The sequence below is a fragment of the Anolis carolinensis genome, chromosome 5, assembly GCF_035594765.1.
Source record: "Anolis carolinensis isolate JA03-04 chromosome 5, rAnoCar3.1.pri, whole genome shotgun sequence".
Taxonomy (NCBI): Eukaryota; Metazoa; Chordata; class Lepidosauria; order Squamata; family Dactyloidae; genus Anolis; species Anolis carolinensis.
Genome location: NC_085845.1, coordinates 183,582,105 through 183,600,646, shown reverse-complemented (window position 1 = coordinate 183,600,646; position 18,542 = coordinate 183,582,105). Strand labels below are relative to the sequence as shown.

At 38.6% G+C, this 18,542-nt stretch overlaps 1 long non-coding RNA gene across 5 annotated transcripts in view; it reads left to right on the top strand.

The window, feature by feature from the left end:
* LOC134299649 (uncharacterized) overlaps positions 1–18,542 on the top strand; it is a 55,804-nt gene that overhangs the window by 21,992 nt on the left and 15,270 nt on the right. The window lies entirely within an intron of this gene.

The following is an 18,542-nucleotide window of genomic DNA, read 5'->3' as shown; positions in this document are numbered from 1 at the left end:
GGTTGGATAAGCAAAAATGTTGGATAATAAGGAAAGATTAAGGAAAACCTATTAAATGTCAAATTACATTATGATTTTACAAATTAAGCACCAAAACGTCATGTTTTACAACAAGTCTGCCACTTTTTTGGGAGTGTGGCTGTACTTGTGTTGCTGTTGAGGGTGGATCCAGGTGTTGATCCAGGCAGGAGGCAGGGGGGAGCTGCGCATGCGTCAACGAGAGTAGACGTGCCTAATTGCTCTCCTAACTATAAAGGCAATTAAAGCCTCAAAAAGCCCATAAAGGGTCATAAATCTCTCCTTAACTGGAGTCCGGATCAAAGGAGAAAAGAGAGAAGGCTGGGAGGTCACAATCAAAGGTGACTGAAGCCATAAATCTCAGAATCCAAACAGAAGTTCGGACAACTGTGAGTATGGCGGACAGAAAGGAGAAGGAAGGGGAGGAAGAAAAATTGAACAAAATTATAACTACATTGGAACATCTTAAATTAAACATGGAGATTTTAAGACAGGGAAATGAGCAGACAAGAGAGCAAATCACACAAATTAATAGCAAACTCGGGCTGATAGAGAATAAAGTGGAAGAATGCCAAGAAAAGTTTAAGGAGGCAGCAGCGGAGATCAGAAGACAAAAAGGTGAATTAATCACTCTGAGAGACATTAATAGAAAACTTCTAGATAAAGTTGCTGACCTCGAGGACAGATCCCGAAGAGCCAATCTGCGTTTGAGAGCAGCAGGAGAGAGTCTTCAGATAAAGGAGAATCTGAAGGAAGTTATAGCTGAGTGGCTTGCAACAAATGCTCAGGTCCCATTGCAAGGAATCGAGAGGATACATTGGGCTTTCAGAGGAGGCAGGAAACCCAAGGATATTTTGATACGGTTCACAAGGGAGGCTGAAAGGGACATTGTTTATCGAAAATTGAGGAAAATGAAGAACCTGACCTTGGCTGGCAGTAAAGTATGGCCACTCCTGGATTTATCTTCAGAGACATTGGGAAAGAGAGCAGAAATGAGGGAAATTACAGGAACTTTGGAAAGGAAAGGACAACGTTATACCTGGGCTTTTCCAGCCACCCTAATTGTATATAAAGACAATAAATTATATAAAGCTTCCGACTTGGAAAGTGGGAGGAAAATGCTTAAACAGTTAAAACTGGATACAGACGGAAAAGAAACAGACGGTCTGGAGGAGGAATCAGATAAGACCAAGGACAAGCCGACTGGACAAGAAGCATCGAGGGAGCTGGAGACTGCAGAGAGAGGCGGACCAACAGAGACAGACTTACTTCAGAGTCTATTTGCAATGGGAGATCCAAAGGACAGGGAAGAAAAGAGAACTTTAAGGAATTTGAAGGACCTGGATTTAGAACAAATTAAATCTATAGAAAAACAATTAAGAGATCTTAAAAAACAGAAAATTAGAGAGGAGAATAGAAGAATTGAAACGAGATCTAGTACAGAGACTTAAGAATGAACAGCCTAACATTTGTGGAATAATGAAATTTGGACAAATGGGGTTAAAGGGGTAAAAGATGATGCAGGAGGGGAGAGCAGTGGATGGCAACGCAGTCACCGGTGGGAGGGAGTCTGGGAATGGAAGAGAACAAAGGGAAAACTCTTTCAGGTCTCCCTCTGATGGGAGGAGGGAGAGGTCTGGACTCTGGGGGGCATGGGGGAGGATGGGAAGACAAGCAGACAGGGGAAAGAAACTACAGGAGGGTAAATGCAAATAATACCTGGTTATGGGTGAAGTAGTAATAATGTCTCATAATGTTAATGGTTTATCAACTCCACAAAGAAGGGCAAAAGTTATGAAAATGGTAAAGGATTATAAAGTTGGCATTCTGCTTTTACAAGAATGTCATAAGAGAAAGGACCATACTCCATTATTTAATGATAGGGTTTGGGGACAGGTGTATGAATCGAGAGGTTCAAATAGAGCACGGGGTGTGGCAATTTTAATTAAAAATACAATAGACTTCCAAGTGGAAATGGTAAAAAGGGATTCAGATGGGAGATGGGTAATGATTAAAGGGAAAATTGAAAAAATTAGAATCACTTTAGTGTGTATATATGCCCCAAACAAAAATCAAAAAAAGTATTTAAAAAAGCTATTTGGGGAAATTGATAAGTTTGCACAAGGAGAAGTGTATTGTGCAGGAGATTATAACCTGGAATTGGTAACAACAAGGCAAAATAGTAATAGAAAGTTAAATATAAGGGAATACAACATGAATGATTTATTAGAAGGGGAACCAGAGAATAATAGATGGACATATTACTCGGGAAGACATGACACATATAGCAAAATAGATTATATTCTGGGGAAAAATACAAACCAATCAGTGATTCTAGAAGCAAAAACACTTCCAATACATTTATCGGATCATGCACCATTAAGAGTAAAAGTAAAATTAGAAATAGAAAGAAAAGAAAGAACCTGGAGATATAACACAGTTTTAAACAGTAGAGAGGAAGAATATGAAACAATTAGGAAAGAAATAAATAAGTATTTTGAGACCAATGACAATGGACAAGTAACTAAAGATATAATTTGGGATGCAAGTAAGGCAGTGATAAGGGGTCACTGTATAAGTTTAGAGGTAAATCTTAGAAGAAGATGGAGGAATGAACAGGATAAGAGAATAAAAGAAATAGAAACCCTGCAAGACAAACATAAAAGGACTAAGGATAGACAGATTTGGAGAGAGCTAAAGGAGAAAAAAAACCAATTAGAAGCATTTGAGGAAAGGAATATAATAAATAAATATCTATACGTTAAAAGCTATTCCCAAAGTTGGAATATAAAATCAATGAAGAGGATGGCTTACTATTTGAAAAAGAAAAAAGAAAAAACATGGATAAAGAGATTGAAAGACGAAAATGGGAAAGAACAAGAGGAGCAAAGTAAGATTAGGGAGATAATGGCAAAATATTATAAAAATCTATATAAGGAAGAGAGGGTAATGCAAGGGAACTTAAATATCAGAGAAAAAATTGCAGAGGAAGACAGAGAGTTATTAAACCAACCAATAACGCAAGAGGAAACAATAAGGGCAATTAAAGGGTTAAAGGGAGGCAAGTCACCAGGGCCAGATGGATTTCCAGCAGAATATTATAAAGCATTTATGGAAGAGTTGGCACCACACCTAACAGAATTGTTCAATGAAATATACACTAAGCAAAAAGTCCCCCTAACATGGAAAGTATCAGAAATTATAACTATACCCAAAAAGGGGAGAGATTTAACACAACCAGGGTCATACAGACCCATTAGTCTATGCAATCAAGATTATAAAATATTTACAAAAATTTTAGCAAAAAGATTGGAAACAATAATGCCAAAAATAATCAAAGAGGATCAATATGGATTTGTGAAGGGAAGAAAAATTGGGGATCCAATAAAAAATGTAGTAATTGCAATGAATCATGCAAATTCGAATAAGAAAAAAATGGGAATTCTCAAATTGGATGTTTACAAAGCATTTGATAAAGTCAATCACAATTATCTGTTAAGATTATGTCAACAGTTGAATATGGGGGAAAACTTTTGCAAAACGCTGCAACAATTGTACAGCAACTGTAAAGCAAAAATAAGGGTGAATAATGGAAGGACAGGAGAGATACCAATTTTAAATGGTACAAAACAAGGTTGTCCATTATCCCCCACTTTATTTGTAATAGCGATAGAAATGCTAGCTGAAAGTATCAGGAATAGCACCAATTGGACAGGGTACAAAATAGAAAAGGGAGGAGGACAAAAGGAAGAAATAAGGCTTAATTTCTTTGCCGATGATGCAATGATTATTACAAGTCAACCGTTAATTATGGTAAAAGATATTATTAAAAAACTGGAAGAATTTAAAAATATATCAGGACTATTCGTTAATATTAAAAAGTCAGAGATACTATGTCTTAATACCCCACCAAGGGAACAACTGGAGATTAGGAAAATATCAGGGTTAAGATTAGGATTAAAGAAGCTGAAATACTTAGGAGTATGGATATATAAAAACCCAAAGAGTATAGTCAAGGGGAATTATAAACAAAAATGGAAGGTAATAGAGAAACAGTTTAAGAATTGGGAAGAAAAAACATTAACAAGAGTGGACAGAATAAGGGCACTAAAAATGTTCATAATACCAAAATTGACATATTTATTTCAAACATTACCGAACACAGTAGATAGGAAGACACTAAAGACATGGGACAGGAGAATAAGAAAATGGGCAGTCGGAGGAAAAAGGCCCAGAATAAGGGACAAATGGTTAAATGCAAAAGAGGAAGAGGGAGGCTGGGGGATTCCAAGTTTAGAAGTCTATCACGATGCGTTTCAAATCCAAAGATTATTGGAAATACAGTATACTAAAAAAAAATGGGCAAATATGGAGAAGATAATAAATAATACTAAAGAAAAAGAAATAATATTTAGGGAATGGAGTAGGAGAGAAGAAGCAGAATTTAAGGAACCTTTTAAAGGAACAATAAAAGTGTGGAAAAAAAGAAAGAAGAAGCTAAGTCCAGGCAATGAGAATAAGATGGCAACTATATGGCAAATTAATTACAATAACAACGAAATTATAGGCAGAACATTGAGATCAATTGAAAGTAGAGGGAAAAGGTTAGTGGAGGATTTGTACACAATAGATGGAGACCCTGTAGAACAAAAAGAAATTCAGAATTGGATAGGATCAGGGAATTGGATTCAAAGCTGGGCTATAAGACAGGAAATTTTTAGATTGAGAGAAAAAATTAGAGAACAGGACAGTCCATTTGAGAAGGCGATTAGGAAATGTTTGAGAGAGGAAAAGAAGGTGGCAGGAGATCTGTATGAACAAATTATAACGGTAAAAGAAGAAATAGTAGAGGAAATTTTCCAAACATGGAGAATGGACATGGAAATTGAGAGGGAAGATATACAAAGGGAAATAAGTAATATAGCAAAAGAAAAGTACAATGTATTAAGGGAAGCAAGAAGGAAAATGTTACAAAAATGGTACAGAACTCCTGCACAACTTTCACGGTTTTTACCAGGGATGAAAGATAGGTGTTGGCACGGTTGTGAACAAAGAGGGGTGTTCAATCATATGATATGGGAGTGCGATCGGGTGCAAGAATACTGGAGAATGATTGAAGGAGAAATCAATAGAATGCTAAATCTACAAATAGTAATAGTTAATAGAAATGTACTACATGCAAGGATAACAGAAGTGAAGAATATACAAAAAGAAAAAATGATTGACAAATTAATAGCATGTGCACAAATTGTTTTAGTGAGCGGTTGGAAAGATAAAACAAAATGGACTCTGACGAATTGGTATAAGTATATAATTGATATGTTAAATGTAGAAATCACAAATTGCAAATGGAATAATATAGATAAAATTGGAAATATTGCAATAATCAAGGGGGTGTGGGAACCAGTTAAGAACTATTTAGAGAATGTACTAAGATGTGGAGTGGAAAAATTAAGATTGAGATTGATATTTCAAATGTAACTTCTGTAGTTTGTTGTATAAAGTGTATGTACAAGGAGGGGAGGGTGGGAGGGTGGGAGTGGGATAAGATGACAAAACAACAATAAAAAAATTAAAAAAAAAAATGATCCAGGCAGGAGGCAGATTGCATTGGATAATAGAGAACATTGGATAAGTGAGGGTTGGATAAGTGAGACTCTACTGTACCTTGAAATTTCCCTCCCCATATTTGGGTGAACTCTCCCGCCCACTACTATTTCTTATGGATGCCTTTAGAACATTTTGTATGCTAAATATTTACTGTACAGCTCTGTAGTGAACAAAAGCTTTCAGTCATTTGGGGAACATTGCCAATAAAGTCTCTCCCCCTCACTTTGTGGTTATACTTAATTTAGAAGCCAACAACGTGTATGAGTAGTTCAAATTATTCTTCCCCTGGTTCCTCATAAGAAATACCTTGAATTTGTCAACAGTGAATTTCATGGCTGAATTGTTCTCTGTGAATAATTTACATGAGAAGTTTAGCATTTGCCATGAATGAACGACGCACCTATTTGGGTTTTTATGCATGCATTTGTCACTGGGTAATTGTTTGACTTATAGTTTATGCAAACAAATTTCAGCGTGCGGAGCCCTTCCTTCCAAACAGCATGCTTGTTCGCAATTCACTATTCATCGTCCATTATTTATAGCATAGGATTCATGAAGGTGAGGAGATTTCACCAGGTATCATTGTACTTCTGGATCAGCAATGAAGTAAATAATAATAGCCTTTCAATGGGAGAGAGAAAGAGGGAAAAAAAGTTCTTAACACTTTATAAATGTGAAAAATTGCACATAATGCCACTAGTGGCCCTATTTTTCCGTAAACAAATAATTGGTTAAGGATAAGAAAATATTTTAACCTAGTAGTTCCTTTAGCAATAATTGGTTTCTGGGCTTATTTGCAGAGGGATATGACTTGGAGGGGAGACTTCCAGTTCTGGGTAATTTCTTCATGGGAGTTCCAAGACAAAGAATTTTACAGCAGAATGCTATAAAACCAGTCGCCACCAGCTTTTGGATAAATGAGACAGTGAATGCATTCCATGTATATTCTAAACTTTTAAGGAGTCATACAAAATTTTGAACACTTTTTACAAAATAGTTTTGGTACCTTTGAGAGTCCCTTTAAAACTTGGCTGAAACATGAAGTGGAGGAAGTATGAGGAGAAATTGCAATGGGAATCCTGCTTCTCACTGTCATACAGGTCCAGATGGTTCAGGTCCAGGCTATCTGGCTGATTGTATCCCCTTGTACAAACTTGCCAGGGCCCTGAGATTTTCAGGAGAGGTTTTTCTCTTGGTCCCACCTCCATCTCAAGCCCGGTTGATAGGAACAAGAGATTAGGCTTTTTTGGTCTCTGCTCCACGACTCTAGAACTCGCTGCTCAAGGAAACCAGAATAGCCCCCTCCCTACTGCCCTTCCGGTGGCAGGCTAAAACTTTTTTTATTCAAACAGGCTTTTAAAGATTAAGGTTTTTAAAATCTAGTCAGGGGGTGCTGTGGTTTTTAACTGTTTTAATTGATTTTAACTGAATTTTTAAATGATGTTTGTGTTTAATTTTATTTTAATTTTTGCATATTTATGTATTTCAAATTGTATACTAATGTTTTTATGTCAAGCCACTTTGAGTCCCTTTTGGGGAGATAAAATGAAGTATAAATACTAATACTAATACAAGAGATATTTCATGGGAGGAATGCTTAAAAATCAGTCTGCTGTATACCATCCTACACACCTCTGTTGCCAATGAAATCAGACTAGAGGGGTATTAGGCTAGGAGACGCTATGCAGCTGTGCTACTAAGTACTTAGTGTATGTAGACTTCTGGCCATTGCTTTTCATCTAAAAAAATCCTTCTCTGAATGAATCTTGCCATCAGTTAGGGCTTAAAGGCAAGCAACATCAAAAATAACAGAACAAATGAGGCACCTTCCCTGGCAATTTCTAACCCATTAAGGTGTTTCTTGGTGTTTTCTTTCTCAGTTGACTTCAACTGCCACTGAGATTCACACATCAAGGAATATAGGAACAAGGAATGTATATGTGCTCTGGGCAATAGTGTATTATGGTGCTCCTGAATTATTTTGATGAAGTCATGAACAAGTAGTCCATATTCATTTTATGATATTCAAATATATTTATTAATTTCATGTATATGCTGCCTTTCTCCTAGAGTGGGGCCCAAGGTAACTTACAAAAAGAATAAAATAAAACATAGCACATTTTAACACAATTAAAATCATATATTAAAATCATATGAAACATTTCAATAACATAAAATTTTAAACATAAAGCATCCCTGCAAATACTCCTTGAAAGCCTCCTTAAGCAAAAAGATCTTTGTCTGCTGGAGAAAAGAGGACATGGAAGGGATCAACAGAACTTCCCATAAAATTCTGGAGAATATTGTTTTGTTGTGTGCATTCAAGTCATTTCCAAGGCAATCCTAAGTATAAGGTATAAAGTTTAGAGTGGGGGCAAGTAAATGAGCTTGAAGGGCCACATCTGGCCTGTGGGTCTTGGTCTGGGAACCCCTATTCTGATAGGTTTATACAGGGATAATCTAGACCTTATCAGTAATCTTTGGGGCTCCCATGTTCAATTATTTGTCTTCTTAGGTTGTGCCCCATGAAAACACATGCTGAAATTTATTAGTCTTCAAAGTGCCACAGGATTCCTCCTTTTTATACTGAAAAACACTAATGTGGCAGTTTCTCTGAAAAAGTGCTATTTGAGGGACTTTCTGCCATGCTAGATTAGATTGTTTTTGTTGTTGGATGCCTTCAAGTTGTTTTCAGTTTATGATGAACCTAAAGAAAATCTATTATCTTCTGTGTTGGCAACATTTGTGCAGCAGAGATATGCCCTTGTCTTCTCCTGAGGCTATGAGAACGTGACTTGTCCAAAGTCACTGGGTTTTCAGTGTAGATTTGGTTCCAATTTCTAAGAGTCCTATCCAACATACAAACCACCACATCATACTGATTTTTCAGTCCCATTTACAGTACAGCCATTACATCAATAAATCTGAATAAATCCTACCAGTAATGAGAAGGCTGCAATCAGGGTATAATATCAATTGCTAGTCTGAATGACAGCAGACATATTGAAATAGCAGGACCTGGACAAGTGTTAACTTATTAAGTTCCCATTGATTCAGTGGGTGTATTTTAATTGAGATTAACCATCAAATTTAGCCTGAGAACACGAGAGAATATAGATATAAGGTGAAATATAAATATTTAAATAAATACATAAATATATCAATATCCAGGTGACAATTCTTCTGCCTGGCAAACTATGCATATTTCAACTCCAGTTAACTCCACAGCCACATGAGGATGCCCTTGGTCAGTTTGTCACATCTTCTTTCTGGCATCACACTATATTCCAATGACTCCCTCCGTCATTTATATCGTTATTTACTAGGACTGTGCAAAAAATTGTAGTAGGCTTGTAAGTCATGCTTTGTTAAATCCATACTTATGACTGGATTTACAACCCCCAGAGCCACTCCCACCCCAAACACAAATTAATCAAAACACCCACCTCTGAGTTTTTATAAATAAGTTCATTTTGGTTCATATGTCCTCTTTCTCTCTCTGTCTGCCTTCCTCTCCCTCCTTGTGCCCTTGTGGCAGTGGCAGAACTGCTCTTCCTCTCTCTCCCACTTTCTCTTGGCCTCACCCTTGCAACGAGTCACGCGCCTGGCAGAGGAGGTCCCGTCAAGGGCTGCAAGCAGGCCTGATAGAGGATGAGACCCCGCCGAAGGTGTCATGTGCTAGCATTATGCGGCTCACCCTGTGCAGGGCAAGGCCTCCTTGCAGCCTTTGGCAGGGCCTCCACTTCCAACAGGTGTGCGGCTCACCCCAGCCCTGATGCAGGGCAAGACCTGCTCACCTAAGGCTGGATGGAGAACAACCGCCCCAAGCTTCGTCCTCCACCTGGTATAGCATTAGTTTAGCTTTTGTAGGTTTTTAAAATAACACAATGAAAATTTTTTGGAACTCCATAATAGATATGGCACGGACCCCTTATGAATTTTTCAAAACATTTTAAAATCAAAAGGGATTGCACGAATTTCGTAAATACAAATGAAGTGGATTTTTGGCTGCATACACACCTCTATTATTTACTCATCCTGGCATTAAGCACCACTTCTCTCCTGTCTTAGTTCCTTCAATATTCATCCTTAAAACTGAATTTGCCACTCCATCACCATACCCACAAATATTGCATTTCTGTTAAAGCGCTGAGCTGCTGAACCAAAAGGTCCCAGGTTCAAATCCCGGCAGCAGAATGAGCGCCTGCTGTTAGTCCCAGCTCCTGCCAACCTAGCAATTCGAAAACATGCAAATGTGAGTAGATCAATAGGTACCGCTCCAGCGGGAAGGTAACGGTGCTCCATGCAGTCATGCCAGCCACGTGACCTTGAAGGTGTCTACGGACAACGCCAGCTCTTCGGCTTAGAAATGGAGATGAGCACCAACCCCCAGAGTCTGTTATGACTGGACGTCAGGGGAAAACCTTTACCTTTACCTATAACTAATCACATACACAGGCTGCCCCCAAAGCTCTGTTCTTGGGTGTTTCATTCCATGCATCTGAGAAAGTAGTCTATGAAAGCTGGCACTACAAACCTTGTAGTGCATACTGATATTCCAGACTAACACAACTCTATCTGGGCACTCTGGCTCCACTTTTTAGATGAATTACCACTGTGCTAAGAATAAATTCAAAATATCTGGCCCATATGGTACTTAGGAATGGTAGGCATAGGTGCAATAATTTAAAAAGTTTGCTTTTGGCTTATGTGTTGTATACAGTAATTGTATTTCTGACAAATTTGTTAGACCTTGAACCAAAATTGCAAGTTTGTATCCTCTACACTTGCCTTTGTGTGACTGTGAACTGAATATAGAATTGAGAAGTCACAAAAAATATATGATGCTTGCCTCCAGGCCTGGTTCAATTAAATGGCTTTATATTCCACGTACTTCTCAAGTAGACAATAAATGCAGGGCAGAAAGATGACTGTTTAGTGTGAATTAGGCAACTGTGAAAGAAAAGGGGAAATGATGTGAAAAAATGGAAGTGATTGTACAAGTGCAGAGGGAAAATAAGCTCCTAGGTTTGAGTTTCAAGGTTTTCAATCAAAGATTAAAATGAATCTCAGCCAACTGAAGCAATTGGCAATTGGCTAAGAGGATGCCAACCATCACCATACTAGTGAACAGATGAATAAAATGACATCTACAGCACTTGCTGAAATGAATCCTTAGCTGGTAAGTAGCACTGGAGGTTAAAGAAGACTCAAGGACAAATATGTCATTTAGGATCCTATTAGAGGCAGACAGGAGAGTCCATGCATGCAAATAACTGCTCTGGCAAAATTGGGTGGTAATACCCCCATGGGCAGGAACACGTATTTCATCTGGCCAGTGGGTAGAGGAAATTCATTCCTCTTTTAACTCAGAGAAAGGCGATCAGGGTTTTTATTCTTCATAAAACATTGCCATTTTCTACATTTTAACATTTTATTGCCAACTATACTATATTGCCCATTATACTGCAGCTGGCTGGCTAAGTGTTGTGTCTTATTTTTTAAAAAATGTCCCAGTGTCAGAACCCTGGCTGCTGGGCACCAATAACCTTACACAGAGGCCAGTCTCTATCTAATATCTTTATTAAGGAAATATATAAAAGCAATAAAAACAAGTGAAGAATATAGTTCAGAAGCAGACCTTTCAAATGAGGTCAAATATAGTCCAAAAATGTATTGTCCAATAGATGATATTAGAGTTCAAAGTTTTAATCCACTTGACCGAAACACACACTTTTGCCAAGCAATAGTGTGGGGAAATGACAGAGTCTTAGAGTCCAATGAAGCTTGACAACAAGGCTGGAAATAAACTTGATTCTTGACTAGGTCCGTGACTGGAAACAAGGCAAAACATGAAACGTGGAGCAGGGTCCGTGGTTACACGGCAAGGCAAGGCAAAGGCTTGAAAGCTTGATCCGGGAAGCAAGGAACTGGGGTTACGAAGTCCACACACGATCTCTCTCCTGAAGCTGATCAATTGACTCCGCAAAGAATCTCTCGCACCAAACACCTATATTGGGTCTCATTTTCCCGCCAACAAATCTCTTTCCCTAGAGAACAAGAAGCGAAACCCAACTCTGTCCAGATGCAAGACTCCTTAGAATTTCCCAAGGGAAGCAGTCCTAATCAGCTTGTTGTTTGGCAGCGATCCGTGAACTCCTCCGTTGGGCCTCTCTAACTCCTCTGTCTCTAGAATAAAATTCCTTCCTGGGAAACGGAGGGGAGTTCTGCCCAAGGCCTGTTTTACTGAATTCTTGAGGGCAAACATCAACATCCGGCAGGTGAAGAGACTCCGGCTCTTGTTGAACCGGCGAAAACCCCATGTTTTCGTCTTCATCTGCCACGATAGTACCAGGAACAGGACTACAAGGCCCATGAGGCATCACACCCAGTAGAAAAAAATGTTCACATTATATCGGTTGAAATCCAAAACTTCTTGAAAGGGACATTCAGAAACCCATTTGGATAGTAGTGCAGAGATACTTCCTGGTGTGAAGTCACTCATGTTGACAACTGCCATAGCCATGTGTCCAAAGACAGGGAGAATGGAGAGGAAGGTAAGAGTGGCAGCTAAGGAGCACTTCCCACCATCCTATGGCTGATCCAGAAAACACCATGTTAGATTGACCCTGGGATAGCAGGTTAGTCACAAAGAGTCGGAAACGACTGCGTGAATGAAGAAGAAGAAGGTATCCAAGGACTCAAACATGTGCTAGCTAAAGGATCGTTCATTTCTCAGCTTATGAAACTGGGATGTGGTTAGGTAAACTCTCCCAGAGTATCTCTTCCACTATATGAATCTTTTTAATGGTTATTGATGCCCAAGCCATAGAGATCTAAAAATATATGCACCACAAAGTTAGATGTGAAAGACTCAGCTTAATATTATTTCTGTTATAATTAATTTTTGTAGATAGGTGCACATGCAGGCAGCAACAGTGCAGATGTAATTAAAATTCAGCAAAATCATCTTGATCTGACAAATGAAATAAACATTCTTCCCAGGTGGTTTAGCTGTGAGATATCTGCTGACACGAGTCCCTGAAGTTTATAGAGAATCCCTTAAATGCCAAGGGCAAGAGTTGGCAATTAATTCCCAGATAATGGCCTGATGTTTATCTCCTTAGTAAATTAAAGAACCCCCCAAAGCAAGTGCTGCATGTTCCTCTCACAACTCCAAGAAGTGGAGTATTAAATGGAGATAAGGGAAAAGTTTCAAATGATATCCGTGGGGTAGGGGGAGTCTTTGTGGAAACCTCTTTTACCAGGCAGTCTTCTAGAGAAACTGGAGGTGGCCATTAGCACTAACTCCAGGGGGGCTTTGTGGTTTCGGAAGCAATTTAGTTACTCACTGCAAAACTGAGGGAATCAATAAAGAGGATCACACTGATCCTTTTTAGCTTCTCAGACAGCACTTAAGTTTGAACAACACAGAGTTCCACTGGAGCAGCTGGATAAACTCCTAAAAATAAAGAGAGAAATACCTATTTCAATGAGGTGGAGGAAGAGAGTAAAATGTGCCCCAAAGGTTCATAGTGCTCTGAACAATATATTGTTGGGAACTGGGGAAAGGAATGTGAGGCAAAATCAAACTATGTTTTTGTTAAGCTGAAATTAGCCTTTGCATTGATATTGTAGGTATTTTGCCTATCCCCTCAATGGTTTGTTACCTAATCATGGTGAGGGGGCTTTTAGTGAACCTACAAGCCTAGCTGTCAAAGTCATGTGCTCCCAGGAGGAGCCGCAGGGGAGGATCCAGACCAAGAACAATCTGAAGACCTCAATGATGGAGAAAGCAGATGACAACATGGCACATGTTGTAATGGAAGAAGGCTGCAATAGATGAGAAGCCACCGTATAGGAACCCATCCTGTGAAGACTGTGTGCTGATCAGAAGTACAATGCCCGATCACCATTTCCCAAAGCAGTTACTATATTCCCAACTCAAGGATGGAAAATGGAATGTTGGTGGGCAGGAAAAGAGATTTAAAGATGGGCTTAAAGTCAACCTTAAAAAACTGTGGCATAGATGCTGAGAACAGGGAAGCGCTGCCCCTTGAGCATTCTGACTGGAAATCAGCTGTTACCAACAGTGCTGTGGAATTTGAAGAGGCATGAATGGAGGGTGAGTGGGAGAAACATGTCAAGAGGAAAGCCAACCTGCCTGGGACCACTTTCCACCTGGAAATTGATATCCTTACAGCAGAAGAACATGCAGGTCAAGAATAGGTCTCTACATTCACCTACGGAATATGAAAATCTTTGGATGCTCAAGTCCCATTACAGGCAGTCCCCGAATTACAAACATCTGACTTACAAATGATTCATAGTTAAGAATGCGGGTGAGACAAAGGAAGTGAGAGAAATCTACCTTTAGGAAGGGAAATTCACTCCTGGAAGACTTATCATGGGGAAAAGGGGTCTCTACTGAAGCTTTCTCACCAACCCTGGTTCTACAACAAGCCAAAATTTTCAAAGTCCATTTATCACAGGGATAGAAAGTGAGGTGAAATCTTCTGAATAGGGGCACAGACAGTAAAACAAACACCACAGGGGTGTTAACCCTTCCTCATGCTATCCAAACCTAAAAAGATATATTTTTGGCTGGAGTTATACTTAAAAATGTACCTGTTCTAACTTACATGCAAATTCAATTTAAGAACAACCTACATAACTTATCTTGATTGTAACTTGGGGACAGCCTGTATATATAATGATATCATGAAACATCATGAAAAGGCAGAATTAAGTTTTACTTTTTGCATTTAAAAATTATTTTCAAGTCATGCATAGTTAAATCTGTGCTGTAGTCTTATGCCCAATTACCTGGAAATAATCTTTGCTGCATCCCATGTATTTGCTTCTGAGAAGACTTGCAGAGGACCGTGCTGTTAAGAATTAAAGGGTTTTTTTTGTTTATTATCACCACTATCTACATCTCCATACTATTACCCAAGATATTTTGTATTCTGTGTCTCTTTCACCTGGAAGGAACAGTGCTTATTTTCTATCTTCCTCCTCTAGATTAGATCTGAAATTCATGTTTCAGGTTGTCACTCTTGTACAGTAATTGTATTTGAAACAGTTTGAAAAGCTCTATCAAGTGTCCATCTTAAAATCTGATTAATGTTGTTTTGAGTTTTTATTAACTATAATTTAAGATATGGCCAAATTAGTGGAAATATCACTAAATTTGTCAGCACTGATAGCACCATGGCACAGAATGTCTGCTGCTGCTGCTGCTGTTGTTTTGTGCCTTCAAGTTGTTTCCAACTTATAGAAACGCTAAGGCAAGCCTATCATTGGGGGGGGGGGGGGGGCTGGCAAGATTTGTTCAGGGAGGGTTTGCTTTTGCCCTCCTCAGAGGCTGAAAGTGTGTAACTTCCCTAAAGTCACCCAGTAGGTTTTCATGGCTAAGTAGGGATTTCAACCCAGAGTCCCAGTTCATCACTCAAACCACTACACCATGCTGGCTTCCTGAAAATAAAGTTATTTTCACACTACTCTGTATTTTTTCAAGTCTCTGCCAGAGATGCATACATTCCTAAATTTAAATCGGTCTCTCTGAAATTCACAATTCATGTTCTCCCTCCTCCAGTAATGAAAATGGAGTTGTGGAAATTGTTCATAAGAACTAGAGCTATTTTGCATCATGTTTCTCTCAGCACTTGTTCATTAGGTTCATTTGACCTCATCCAAAAAAAAAAAAAAAAGCACTGGCAACCCTAAATTACATTGAAACATTTACATTTATCTATACTAAGCAATTATACAAACTAAGCATTCATGTACATCTTTTTTTTTAAAACCCAAAGCATGCCTACATTTCCTGATTCCTTCTGAAATCTGGAACTGCTTTATACCAGTTATGGAGAAGATATACATCCAGAGACATTTTGAGGCTCTTAGCATGTTTGGTTAACCGTTAAGTTTACAATCTAAGACATGATTCACAAGGAAAATGGTTTTGGCAATAGATCAGTGGGCTATGGAATTAGGTCTGGTAGATGTTGGCTGCTCCTTTCTTCTGATCCTCCTCAGCACTCTTGCTTCCACCAAATAACTCTTACAATGTGGGCAAATACAATTCCCTTAAATTGAAGCATGTTGAAAAACTAGTTCCCTTAAGAAGGCTGCATGTGAAGCAGATGACCAAAGAATTTGATGAAGATCCTTAAACCATGTTCAATCTGTAAGAGGTGAGGGCATAGTTTCTTGGCAGCAAGAGGTCTTCTCAAGTGCAGTGTCCTCTCTAAAAGAGATGGAGTAATATAAAATGTTGGCAACTGCGACTCAAAAAGCTCAGTCATAACAGCCCTCAGTTCTGGTGCAGTCATGTTAAAATCAATGTCTATAGTTCAGATTTGTCAGTCCTTCTTTGCCTACTCTAACTCCTGTTGTGACTGTTCTTCACATGGCTTCAGACACCTGGAATTGGTAAATGACTTACTTTCTTTTGAGCTTGGCTCTGTTCTTCAGCTTGTCTTCCAGATTTTCCTTGCCTGGCTTGTAGTATAAACTTTACAGGAACAGAATTTGGACCATTAGATCTTTCTGACAAGGTCTGACCATTAGAGAGAGACTCCCACACTCCCTAGCTGATATATGATTGGATCAGTCTGAAGAAAGGAACCTCCAAGAAGTTAGAAAAGTTTCTTCTCTAGTCTACTGCTCTCAGAATCTCAGTTGCCATGGCTCTTTTGAACTGAGCCACGCAGCATAAAATTGAAATAAGTTGAAAATTTGAATGATGACATTCTGATTCACACATGAGGTGTGAATAATGTTGATTTGCTCTGAAATATGAAATGAACAAAATCATCAAGCATTCCTAAAGTTATACTGGAGGAGGATTTAAACATGTATATAACTTTTCTATTGTTAAAATGTCCTCTTGATATCAGATGTCTGAACTGATGAATCCAAAGAATTGTGCCAACTCACTTTACCATATAAACACTCACCTTTTGCTTACAGCTGAATGTCAGAACTATGTTGACTGCAATAACTTAAGAAAGCATATATTGAAAAATCTTATTAACATTACTAGCATAGGGCTGTGCGCCTTCCTGCATCTTTACTGAGGTTTCCTTAAAGAGTTAATTAAAATGTTTAGTGGAACTTCAAAAGAGGAGATGGTTGACAGATGACACTGCTGCAGGGCAAACCTCTCCCTCTAATGCAACATTTCAAATAATCACAGAGGAAAAGCATTGAGCCTGGTTTTAGTCCAGAATTCTCTTTGATTCCCTGCACAGAATTCCAAAATAGCAGAACAACAGCTCTAATACCATCAAAACCACATTGAGACTTAGTTACACAATTATATTTGTATATGTTCCTCAGTAATTCAGTAGAAGTAGTTCTGTGGTATAAACAGACTGGATTTTCCCTATGGTTACCCTACTCCTATTGGAGAATTAGTACCTTCTCCGGCATTCATTAAAGCCAAACATATTGCTTACCCTGGGCTGAGCGCAGTTCTTCTTTCTTCTTAAACAACTTGCTCTTAGAGATGTCTCTAGGCTTAAACCCTGAGGATAGATTTTAACCCACAAAATAAGAGCAACCTCATTTGTTGTTCTTGCAGTCAAATCCTAGAGTGCCAGTTTTCAGGGACTGGCCCTGAGCCACAACAACTGCAGTGTCACACACAATACACTGTCTAGTGCTGCTACTTTCAGTGGTTCATACAACAAGATCCTTCTCTTTGATACAGCAGCCTTGCAGATCCATCTGGTGGAAACACATGATGGTCTTCTCAGTTGCTGCTTCCAAGGTGTTGAGCTCCTTGAGAAGTTGACAAAAGAGTTGCACTGGAGGAATTAGAAATGCTAGAAAGGTGTTCTTTATAGGCATTTTATAGTCTTCCACTACAACTCTATGGCATGCTTTCACCAGAAGTCATTCATTTCAATAGGGTTAACTATTGTTATAGGTTTAATGTTTTCATCCATAGTGGATATGGGGTGGAGATCATACTAAATTTTTCACTTGTGCATTAGGAGATTTTTTTTAGCTGCAACTGTTTTAAATTTTGCAAACCAATCTGAGTCCCGTCATCATCAAATATCTTGTCCCTTAAAACTACTCACATTACCCATGCCTGAGTGCCTAAAATCCTGAAATAAGATGGAATTGAAATATTACAACAACAATAGCAATGGACTCAGAGGGTTTCAGAGAACTGTTGCCACCAGCGCGTATGTGTATATATATGCATAGATGCATTAATATATATGTGTGTATGTATGTTTATATATACATGCATATCTGTGAGGGAGAATAATGTTATAGGTAATTCGATATCTTATTTTATGTATATCATTTTCTTTTTCCCCCTTTTTTAATTCTTATTTTATTTTTGTTTTGTTTTGCTCCCCTCCTCCCCCTCTTCTATCTTTTCTTCTCTTCACCCCCTTTTTTCTTTCACTGGGGGACTCACAGGGGTGTTTCTATGTTGTTGGTTTTGTTTTTTTGTTTTTGTTTGTTTGTTTGTTATTTCTTTTGTAAAGTCTTACCGTGTGTCTATATTGTTTTTGTGTATTATAATCTTCTTGGAAAGCACTAATAAAAATATTATTAAAAAGAACTGTTGCCACCAGAAGTAACTTCTCCAAACTTTTCTTCTGTGATAAACTAAAACTTCTTTCGTGAGGTGGACACTTGTCCTTATTCTGCATATTCTGATGCATTCCCCTTTAAATGGTGCCATTGCTCACTTGAAAGATTAGTTGCTCCCCCCTTTCTTTGAGCAGATCAACAGAGAGTCATCTTGTTCCATTTTAAGTTGGAATCAAAGCAGCAGCCCTGCTTTGGTACTCAGCAGCTTTTTGAAAAGCACTGAAGGCCAAGGTTACCTTATCAAGCTCTTTGGGGATGATCAAAGGCCAGGCGACTCTTCCGTGTTGCTT